The 11980-nt window shown below is 35.3% G+C and overlaps 1 long non-coding RNA gene across 1 annotated transcript; it reads left to right on the plus strand.

Moving 5' to 3' along the window:
- Positions 1-6136: 6136 nt before the first annotated feature.
- On the plus strand, positions 6137-7353 carry LOC149414317 (uncharacterized). Its single transcript, XR_016304147.1, has 3 exons — positions 6137-6219; positions 6806-6936; positions 7137-7353. It is a non-coding gene; the product is annotated as an uncharacterized LOC149414317 (long non-coding RNA).
- The last annotated feature ends 4627 nt before the right edge of the window (positions 7354-11980 follow it).

An 11980-nucleotide genomic window follows, 5' to 3' on the forward strand; every position in this document is an offset into this window, starting at 1 on the left:
GGTTTTAAATCCCATCATTTTAAGTGATTTGGACTTAATGTCATTAATGCGTAAATCAAATATAAATCTAGAATCAAGAGTAATTCCTAGATCTCTTATAGAAGACACTTTTTTGAGAATAATCTTATTAATAACATAGGAAAAAAATTTTATAACCTTATTTAGAGTAAAGTTTAAAATATAACATTTTTCAAAATTTAAGTGTATATCATTGACAGTACATCAGTTATTTAGTAAGTGTTATCCAATTAACCGACAATAGATCTTGTTGACATTTATTATAGTTTCCTTTCCTGAAGTTATAATTTGAATCATTTTTCTTATTTTCTAAGAAATTATTTTTATTTTGTTTTACCTTAATTTCAAATGAAGGGTGATAATTATCTAATTTGACCTGGTGCTGTATGTATATCTATGTAAACTTTATCAGACAAAATAAGGTCTAATAAATTTTCATTTCCATTGAGTACATAGTTAAATTGATAGAAATTACAAATTGATAAAAGGTTGACAAGACTGTGTGCTTTCTGGCTTTTATAATTAGAAGGAGAAAGGACATTATTTTTAAACGAAGTGTCAGGTAACTATTTAGTTTCTGGCAAATTGAAATCACCTATAATAATGAACTGTGAATTGGAATTTGAATGCCATATAGATCCTGTAATTTTACGATCTGACTGCAATAATTATCAACAGTTACATTAGTAGGAATGTAGACGACACAAATAAAAATTAACAAGTTTGAATGAGTATTGGACTTGATCACGAGCCATAAATCTTCATTGTCACTTTCCCACTCAGTTTTTCTAGAAACAAGAAGTTTTTTAGAAACGGCGGCTAGAACTCCACCACCTTCTTTAGACACAGATTTGGTGGACTCGCGATCTCTTCTAAATACTATGTAGGGTCAGTGGGCCGGTTGTGGCCATTGGGCCGGTTCTGGCCATTTTCAACTTAACAACTCGAAATATAAGCTAAATAAAATCGAATCTTTTTTTAACCCTATTATATAGCAAAATGCATATTTGTCAATGGTCTTCGTTGACAAGTGACACAATAAATCTTATTGTTAACAGTTTGTGTTTGGTCGATGCGAATAAGTGTTGCGGAATTTTTTATTGAGATTGTTATCCAAAACCTTAAGGAACCCACTGTAAGTAGGCAATCCAATCCCGGTATACCGGGATCCCGAAATACCGGGATCCCGCAGACATTTAGCGGGACTAATCTCGGTCGAAAATTTTGCGGGATCCCGCTGGACTGGCGGGATTACAAAGAATTACCTTCAATTCACTTACAATGCGCTAATGACTATTGTGCACAACCAGCGTGGAAGCTGAACGAGCTTTGCCAGCCGCTGGTTACCTTGTGTCCAATATCAGAAGCCGTTTTTCAGATGAGACAATTAATACGTTAACTTTTTTACGAAGCTATTTCCAAAATAATGTTTAATTAAACTTATGATGCTCATTGTACAGGAATATTGTTTATCGTGTGAACGTTATTATTTAAATTTAAGTTTATTTTATTTTCATTTGTGTGCATAGATTTATTTTACCCACCTCACTAAACAAAGTCTTTTCCGAGGCGGGTAAATTTATGCCGTATCTTATTCTTTGCCAATTTATGACTTAAACTTTACCTATGTCTAACTAAAGGTATACCTATTAATAAATCATTTAAAATGTCCCAAAGAACTTGTTTTATTATAGGTATAAATTTAAAAGTCTAAAAAAAAGGTTGGTAGATCGAGGTATCAGGTCTTTATACTATTGATTAGATATTATCTAAGTCCACTCTGCTGGATCCCGCAAATACCTGGATCCAGCGGGACTAAGATTGTTCAGTCCCGCAAATACCTGGATTGACATTTCCTGGCGGGATTGCATTCCCTAACTGTAAGTAATCTTAATATATATTTGTCAACTTTATGTTTTTCTATTTGACAACAAGTTGTACCCATTACAAAAGGGTAAAGTAATATGTTTTTGAGGTTATTTTTAGCAAATTGGTTGTTTAAACATGATTTTTCGATGTGGCCATTACTGACAAAAGAATTTATACAAATGTATGGGTTGTGGCCACGTTGGTGGCCACAAGTGGCTCCCATACAGTACTAGTTTTGGCCATTATCTAAAAAAATGTACATATCCGCTAATTTTGATATTTTAACTTAATCAATTATTATGTTTCTTCTTTAGAACTGTGAAAATGACTCCGGCAAATAAGAAAAAAGATGCTATTGAGCACTCAAAACGCAAATTTTTTTGTTATTCACCATCGAAAGTGATTTTGGCACTCGATGCTATAAAATGAGATATGAAGGTATCTACTGCTAGTAAAAACTACAAAGTAACCCGTAGTACTTTGCGTAACAAAATATGTGGACGTGCACCAGCGGCCTCAGGTCACGTAGGACCACAAGCTGTACTTGGTATAGAAATAAAGATGTCACTAGTCAGGTGGATTAAAGATTGTGGCCGGGCAGGTTTTCCAATTAACAGGGAATGTTTATTAGATACCGATTGTTGTTACTGGCAACATCAATACTCCTTTCATCAATAATCGCCCTGGGAGGACATGGTTTGAGTCATTTATGACGAGACATCCTGATTTAAGCAAAAACATGCAGAGTACATAAACAAGCAACGCGCATTGATAACCGAGGAAAAAATCAGAAACTGGTTTGAAGAAGTCATTAGTTTGTTAGGACCTGATGGATGTAAGATTTTTGAAGATCCTGCTCGAGTATGGAACTGCGATGAAACTTCATTCTTCTTAGCCCCCAAAGGTGGACTTGTCTTATCGACGAAAGGCGAACATGTTTACGACACTTCAAAAAACAGTGATAAAGAAAATATCACTAGGTACTCTGTTTACAGTAAATGCTATTGGAGAACTAGCTCCACCTCTGACACGTTACAAATACAAAAGAATTAATTCAGATGTAGTTCAAAATGCACCTAATCGTTGGTATATTGGTAAAACAGACAAAAGGTGGATGACTGCTGAGTCTTTCTATGAATTTATTTGTAATGTGTTCCTGCCTTATCTCAAAGAAAAGGGTACAATACGATAAGACTGGATTCCACAGGTAAATCCGTCGGGTTTCGAAGAACTAGATCGAACACCCCTGGAGGAGATTATGTCCTGGTTGAATTCAAGAAACCCAAAGCCACTTTTTATTATGTCGGCAAAATATTGCGTTCAAAAGACGAATACAACGACTTCGAGATAAGCTACCTGAGAAACATAATACAACTGGTAGCCAACTCACAATGCCACAAATTCCTGGTTTGGCATCTGTTGCTGAGATTGATATTAAAATGATATTGCCACCACCATTATTTACAGGTACAAGCAAAAGGCAAAACTCTTTTTATACTTTCGAAATCGAACTCTCAGGTCTAAATTTGCGCTAAATCTTATTTTTTTTATAAGTTTATTGTATAACTTGAATAATAAACATCGATTTATAATCATTACTCTGTTTAATTTAGATAAAAAATGTAAGTTCCCTACATAGATTCATGTGGCCAAAACCGGCACACGGGTGTGGCCAGAACTGATGCATGTGTCCAGTTCAATGAAAAAAATATATTTAAAAATAATTAAAGAACTGTTACTGGATATATTTACATAATATATTAAAGACAGGTATTTTTATTGTACATTAATGTTGGAAAAATTATAATTTACATTTATGTGCAAGTTTGGTGCTCATTCAAAAACGAAAAAATCCTTAAGGTGGCCACAACCGGCCCACTGACCCCATCTGTCATCAAACAATTCTTCACTGAATACTGTTGAGTTCAACCATGTTTCGGTAAAACAAATGATGTCATAGTTATTAATTAAAATTTCATTACGTACACTGACAGTCTTTGTTCGAATACACCTCACGTTTTGATAAAATATATTGAATGTACCAACAGTAAGTAACCCGTCATCTTTTTTCTGTATGATTAGACGCCATAGTCGGTCATGTCAACTTGCATATCAATCGCGGCTTTTTGTGCAGGGCAGACTATATCTCCCGTGGCATTGATTTTCTGGTTTCTTGAAGCGAGTGCAGGTCGCGCAGATCGCAACTTGTGATTTCTTGGGGAAATCCATAAAATCATGTCCGGTCAGAGCGCAGTGGCGACAAGTTTGTAATTATTGTGTGCAGAATTTTCTAGTATGGCCGTACTGGTGGCACTGGAAACATCGTGTGGCTCCTTTGTAATCGCGGGCGCGGCAGGCGTTCCACCCAAGGAAGCATAAGCCGCTATCTATTAATACCTTTCTTCCTACTGGATGACACGTAATTATCATATTCATAGAGCCGGAATCTTTTTTGCCGAATAGGGATACTCTCCTCATTGTATGTATGTGATCTTCTTTGGAGAGGTTGCATTTCCCATTTATATTATTGTTGAATATTTCTTCAAATAGTGCAGAATCACTCGTGGGTTCGCCTTTCGGTACATCATATACTACTATTTTAGGCAGTTTTCCCATTGGGCTTATCATTTTGATCCCTTTGGCGTTCAATTTTTCTTTCACATTTTTGAAATTCTCCACCCCTCCGGAATTGGTTGTTTGTATTGCAATCCCTGCGCCCTTTATTTTTCGGGTCCTTACCACCTGAAATCCATCTGTTTTTGGGTTTAGAATTGAGGTAAGGTTCATCTGGAGTTCCTCAGATGTCTTCCCTTCTAGTATATTCGGGTAAAATAGAATGGTTGGTCTTAAGGATGGGAGTTCTCTCTCATAATCATTCATTGAGATCGATTTTGAGGCAGAAACTACTGACTTAAATGCAGGTGCACCAGCAGTTGCTCCTGTATAAGTATTTTTATTAGGATTTTTCTCAGATGTGGGAATGTTTGATAGATTGGCTGTATTTTTCTATGAGCTTGTCCAATTTCCCTTCAATTCCCTTTTGGACCTGTGAGAAAGTTTGAGCAGTATTATCCATCGCATTTATAATCACCATTTTCCTAATTTTTTCTAGAGCACTGTTGATGGCAGATCGATCCCCTCTGTTAATATTGTTTTTTTCCCTTATTCATTATTTGCTTGATGCTGTCTATCAGAAGCAGTATAGGATCTAGAATATTCATAACATTAAAATGGTTTGTCTCCATTTCACTTGCAATCCTATCATTAGTGGGGCTTAAAATAACTTCAGTTTGGTTTGTGGGACTTGATGCAGTCCTGACACTTGAAAGATTTTCCATCTCCTGCGCATTGTGGACTTGGTTTGCTGATTCAGACAGGCGCTCACCATGGAGGCTCCTAAAAGGAGACTCCGATCGTATGTGAGTAAAGCGAGGCAGCGAGTTCTCCATGTTCGTGCACGCTAGCTCGGCTCGAAGATTCTCTAGTTCCTGTCGCTGTGCTATAATTTTTTCAGATTGTAGTATGATTGATTTTTTAGCAGAATCATCCTCAGACTCAGAAGATCAAATGATGAATTGTTAATTCCCGTGACAGTAAATACCGTCACGCACTTCAAAGAATATCCATAAACCGAAACTTTGTTGTTTAGAATTTGTGTATGGTTTACTCAGATTTACTGATTTTCTATGGTTAAGTTTAGATGATCTTCAGTAGTCACCAATCTAAACCGTTTTTGGTATTTGTGATTTATATCTGTGATTTTAGGTCTGGGACGGAGGGCGATTCTCGTTCATTTAGCCTTAAGCTAAATGAACGAGAGATGAAAAAAATGAAAAAACGTTTGCGAAAGATAGCAGTCCGTCGCTTGTAACATCTTTTCTTAACTATTAAGCGATTCCCGATCTTCTGATATCCTTACAAGTTTGGTTTTGGAGAGACCTAGTAAAAAATCCTAAAGAAGCGTGGTTAAAAGCATCTACGAAATTGTTAACAGATTTTTGAAAACACAAATCTCTGAAATATAATTAAGTGACGCAAGGTTTCGAACTAAAACGTAAAAAACAATTAATTTATATTATAATTCATTTTAATAACTGCTTATTTTATTTATGAATGACATAAATAAGCCATTTATCGAAGATTTACGTTTTGTGAAAAGGTACTTACCTCGCTGGATAGTAATGACTTTGTTACAGATTCACCGATTCTAAAGTGACGTTTGCTGTCGAACTAACACCGCTAACTGTCACCCACTGTCACCCAAGTTGATTTATGTTGTCACCGTTTTCGTGTTCGTTTGCTAATTAACTTGACAAAATTGCTTAAAATGAGGTAAGCAAATGCTATATGTTGTAAGTAAAAGCATGATATCATTTAGATGCTTTTCACCCCAGACTGAAACGGAATTAATAACGTATTATGTCTGTGTACAATTGAACGATTGCATTTTTAGGTTACCTTTCGAATATCATAATATTTATTACTAAAACGAAGTAAAAAGTGAGACAGCTATTTTATCATTATCTTTCGTGTACATCATTGTGTTTGAAACCTAAAAATAGTGTGTAATAGTTTCATGACATCAATTGTCGAAAAATTCTGAGTTAGAAGAAAAAAAGTCGGTCTCATTGGCAGAGTGTCAATTGAAGGACTAGATGTGCCCAAAGTCCTTCCCAATGACGATGTACGTAGTTTATTTTTGTTGTATGGCGCTATATCATGTTTAACAAGTACACGACTGATATTGTGTGTCGAAATGCATAGCGGTTAAACACAAGATACCTTTGGCAGAGAGGATATGCCGAGTCAAAATACCTGATATGTGTATACACAAATTTATTTGTTAGTTTATATAATATGTTTTACTAAATAATCAAATTTCATAAGATACAATTTGATATGTTTATTTATTTCATAGAGATCTCTTCTTGCACGTGGATGTCGCTGATGAGCCTCCTGTACTTGTAGAGATGCTCCTCCCACAGTAGACAGACCTCCCCCTCCCCAAGCCAACCCAGAGGCCAAGGGGAAGACCTCGATTCGTAGCAGGTAATTCTTTATACAAATAAAGTAGCTTCACGTCCATTTAATCTAAGTTCGCAGGAAAACCAAGCACGATCGTATACATCAAGTAAATAAAACAATAAATAGTTTTGTTTATTTATATGCATTTAAATTATATTTTATAATGTTCGTAAAATCAATTTAAAATTAATATATATCAATTTAATAGTTATTAATTTTTTCAGACCGAAACGAGAGCAGAGCTGATGAGAAGCTGATGGATCAGCAGAACGGCGCTATGTTGGTGAAGAAAACTGGTTCATCGATTCTGCTTATCCTGCGTGGATTGTGCTACACGACGTATGAATTTATAATTCTGGTCGATCGTGCAGACTCATACAAATATTATTTTTGTTTTTAAATCGAATATAATATATCAATATCTTTGAACTAAATATAATGTTTCCCGTTCTATGTTAAGGGAAGACAATATTATTTGTTATGTACTTGTTTTTGTTGAAAAATTATTTATAATTATGTGTTGTCAATAAAACGTTTATTATGTACTACATGTCATGAATTATTTATACCTATGAGCTATGAGTTTTCCTATTTCATGCCAGAGTTCCATAACACAAGGAACGCAGCTTCATCAGTTTGCATTTACATCCAAGGTAACCAAGTTCGGATCACAAATCTGAAATGTTAATTTTTTATTATAATATGACTTTCTTGTGCGTATTAAATTACACAAAATGAAGAGCTCACCATTTGCACGTTTAAGGAGCATTGCAGTACATATATTCCTGTACTGCAGGACCAACGATAGCTATATGAGTGAAGTCAATTTCTCCTATATTACCAGGGAAAGGATCACCGGACTGCTCAAATATTTGTCTGGCCTTTTGCCTATCTGCAGTAGTCAAAGGAAATTTAACCCACGTCTGGAGTAGTGTGTCGTTGATGGCCGATGAAACATTTAATATGCATCAGCTAACCGACGACTGACACAGCCAAGCCCCACTCGTGACCTATACCTCTCTGGTACGAGCCCACAGCATAAAATCTTACTGCAGTAAGTACCCGTGAAACATTCAGCTATTAATAGTGTATCTTATTTTGTCATGGATTACATAGTTAATTGAATGTACCTCTCACCTGTGACTGGACAGACAGTCCATGCTTTCTTCTCGGTTGTAAGATAGGGGATAACGAGTTCATTAGGAAGTGGCCAATTTCCTTGGATATTCTGAATAAATTCAGGAACTCCGTTTGCCCCATTTCCATGGGATTTTGGGCGTCTCTTAAGATACGGAGAGGGATTTTTATTTCGTTGTGGTTAACTTCAAAACCCACAATTTCGAGCGCCAGCCATCCTGCAACCATTTTATCTGAAACTTATTATTATTTATGTAGAAATCCTCAATGTTATGTGTATTTTATTGTAAATTAAATCACTTTTATCTGGCTTTCGACATGTTACGTACTTTACAAACATCGCAATTACGTTATTCAATTCTTTTAATAGCATTATTGTGCCACAAACAAGTCACTAATCATGTTTACAGTCAATACTTACGATAATATTAAGTTTTTTCTTGTTAAAACTAAGCAAATATTGCTAATTGTCAAAACGTCACACTTAAATGAAGCAAATTCTCAGCGAATGCTAGCGTGCGGCCGGCGAAAGACAGCTCGAGGGGTACCCTTTGCGGAAGGCTATAAGTTTTGGCGCGCAATCGAAAATCTGAGGATTCCATCTGTCATCGAGAGAACCGGAATCGCTTCATACGAATAATCCGAGAAAAATCGTTAATTTGAATGAAAGGACGATTTTAATGTCGTTAAGTAGAACGAGAATCGCCCTCCTGGTTCCGTCTTGGTGGAAACAGTCTCTTGATTTCGTAGACGCATGGCACTGCTGTGGTAATTGGTTCTAGCCCAAACAAATATACCTGAAACAGAATATTTGCGATTTTCCAATCAAAGCATTGATACGAATGCTGATACTTTTAGAAACCTCTTGTTTATAGTAACGTTACGTAAGTCTCTTAATACGGTGAAATGCGGCTACTTTGATGGATTTTGATTTTATTTTTACAACAATTTGGAAATCGATAAAACAAATGGTTGGAAAATTAAACTTAAAGATGACACTATTAGTGCTTATCGAATAAGACCTCACCTTGATGTTTGTAGATTTAAATTTATAAAAAATAGGACTGTTAAACGCTTTGTCCCTCTTTTGACAGCTAGGTCAAAGATAAGTGCATCACTAGACGGTTAGTTTCTACATTTGCATTATGGTAGGTACTGGAGCATTAAAAATAAAAATATTTTTCAGTGGCTAATTTCACCAATGGGCCGTTTTCGCAAGATTTTGGTCGCTAGAGGCGCTATTGTTCTACCGGTCCAACTTTTTGTGTTTAACTGTCAGATCCCATACATTTTTTAGGCCGTTTGACGCAATTTAGTGTTTTATATTACAATAATGCCTGTTGTAGTGTTCCTATGTGTAGACATAGGGGTGGGCACGAGTTTCCCAAAGATTTAAAGACTTAAAAGCCAAATGGATTCATTCCATCAGACGTCTAAAATGGGCACCGACTCCTACATCTGTAGTCTGTAAAGCTCATTTCAGATTATGTAGTCAATGATATTAACCATAACAGTAAGTACATGACTCATTTAATTAATATCTTACTATAATTGAATACCCAATATAATATCAAGGAATAATATAATGAACAAGTAAAGAAACATTTGACATAGAATGCACAAAATTTTATACACAATATTTTGCCTTTCGCAGTTGACATTATTTAACAAACGTAACTAATAACCGTAAATACAAGTGTAGTCAATCACAACTAACATTGATAATTATGGTAGACATAATATCTTATTTCCTTTCTTTAAAGGAACCATATTATTGTTAACCATTTTTAATTATTGCAATAATTTTATTACACGGTTATCAAACTGTCTGGCACGAGATTTCTGGGCAGCTGATTCTTCATTGTTGGCAATCTAATTTACTTTGCATTTCTCGTCCAATGTCTGTGTATCTCGTAATTGTAATTTAATTTTCAGTAGGAGTGTTTTAGGAAAAAAATCAAATTGGTATTATTTCTTAACGTAGACCGTTTTGTATTTTATATCATGCAAGTATGGAAGTTTGAGCCTAATTTTATTTTCAGATGTACTGTACAGGCAAAAGCTACTGAAAGGTGTAGTTCCTTCAATATTTCCCTGGATAAAAGTAGAAGGAAGTAATTTAGAATTAATAAACAGACTGGAAAGGCATCTGAAACGTGAAAAAACATATATCAATTCTACAAAACCAAAACCACAAGATGAAGCGGCGTTGCCTGTGAATCTACAAGACGCGGCATTGCCTGTGAATATAGAAGACGTGGCAGTGGAAGTCATATTGCCTTTTGATACTCCGTGTGATAGAACGACTCTAGATAAAGACACTCAGACAGATAATAAAAAGGAAAGGTTAACAAGAGAATTTTCAAGTCAAACCATAAAACACTCTGAGTTCAGTATAATGACATACAAGAAAGACCCTGCCTCAATTCATTTTTATACCGGTTTAGAGTCATACGAGAAAGTGCTGTTTGTTTTTCAATCCTTAGGACAAGCCTCACACTGTTTAAAATACTTAATCCTCCCAATAATATAAATGCATTTGAACAATTTTTTTTAATATTAATGATATTGAGAACACACAAAACAATTTTTGAAATTGCAAGAATGTATCTTATATCTCACACAAATAAAAGAATATCTTTGTTTTAAACCACTTTTATATACGTCGACCGGTTTCGGTTGAACTCAACCTTCATCAGGACAGTACAAATATAAACTAAAATATAATACAGAGGTTATAATACAGAGGACCTTTATATCTGTTAAAGACGTTTCTAATATTTTTATTACATGGGTGAAATTCATATCACTGCAGTGGAAAGAGCTCAACCTTTGGACATCAACTGATTTTAGAGACAAATACCCTAACACGAGGTTAATGATTGACGGCACGGAATGTCCAATTAAACGGCCTACACTACCGACTGCCCAGCAAGCAACCTTTTCTACCTATAAAAACAGAAATTCTGTTAAAGTACTTATCGGTGCTACTCCTAGTGGCCTCATAAATTATGTGTCTCCAAGCTATGCAGGCTCTGCCAGTGATCGCCAGATCATTGAAAAAAGCAACTTTTTATCCTTGTGTGATATTGGTGATTCTATTATGGCTGACAAAGGTTTTAATGTCCAGGACATCTTCGCACCATATGGTGTCACCATAAACATTCCTACATTTTCCAAACAACAAACAGAATCACTAGGAGTGTTTTAGAAAATGACAGAAAAGTTGCTAGCAAAAGGGTGCACATAGAAAGAGATATAGGACTTTTAAAAACATATAAAATTTTGAAATCCCCTATGAACTATACCGAGACAATACTTTCATCGGATATAATATTTATATGTTGCATTTTGTGTAATTTTAGATCATGTATAATAGATAAAGATGCTTAATAAATTGTATATAAAAAAAAATGAGTGTGCTTTAGACCACACGAGTGAAGTAAAACTTCACTAACTTATGCCAGGTACACGCTGTATATAATGCTAAAATACGGTAGTACTCGTTAGCTAGCTCTAGCTCCTTCTTCTTCCGCCTCCGATCACTGTTTGCATCGATTAAGACCCTCCTCCGATCACCGATTAGCGTTGGCATGTGATTTTTCGTAACGCTTTTCGTAAGGCACCAGTTTACCCCCCCAAGTGTCGAGCGTGCGTAAAGAAGTTTTACTTCAAAAACTGTTAATGTAAATATTGTTCAAATTTTAGATTATATATTTTAGATAACTTCCCGAAGAGCTTATCCATCAGCGCGCACGATTTCTAACTTAACCCTTCTTTGAAGTTCCTTTTGTTATATGTATTGAAACAAATATACAGGGTGTTACGGGACCTACTTGACTTACTTTAACCAGTAATTCCTGACATTATTTGGAATAAAAACCGTTTCTTCTAATTTAAAAAATTCTTTTATTTCTCGAGGTCAATATGA

This window comes from Hesperophylax consimilis, chromosome 20 (assembly GCF_061612785.1).
Source record: "Hesperophylax consimilis isolate HC1 chromosome 20, BYU_Hcon_1.0, whole genome shotgun sequence".
Lineage (NCBI taxonomy): Eukaryota > Metazoa > Arthropoda > Insecta > Trichoptera > Limnephilidae > Hesperophylax > Hesperophylax consimilis.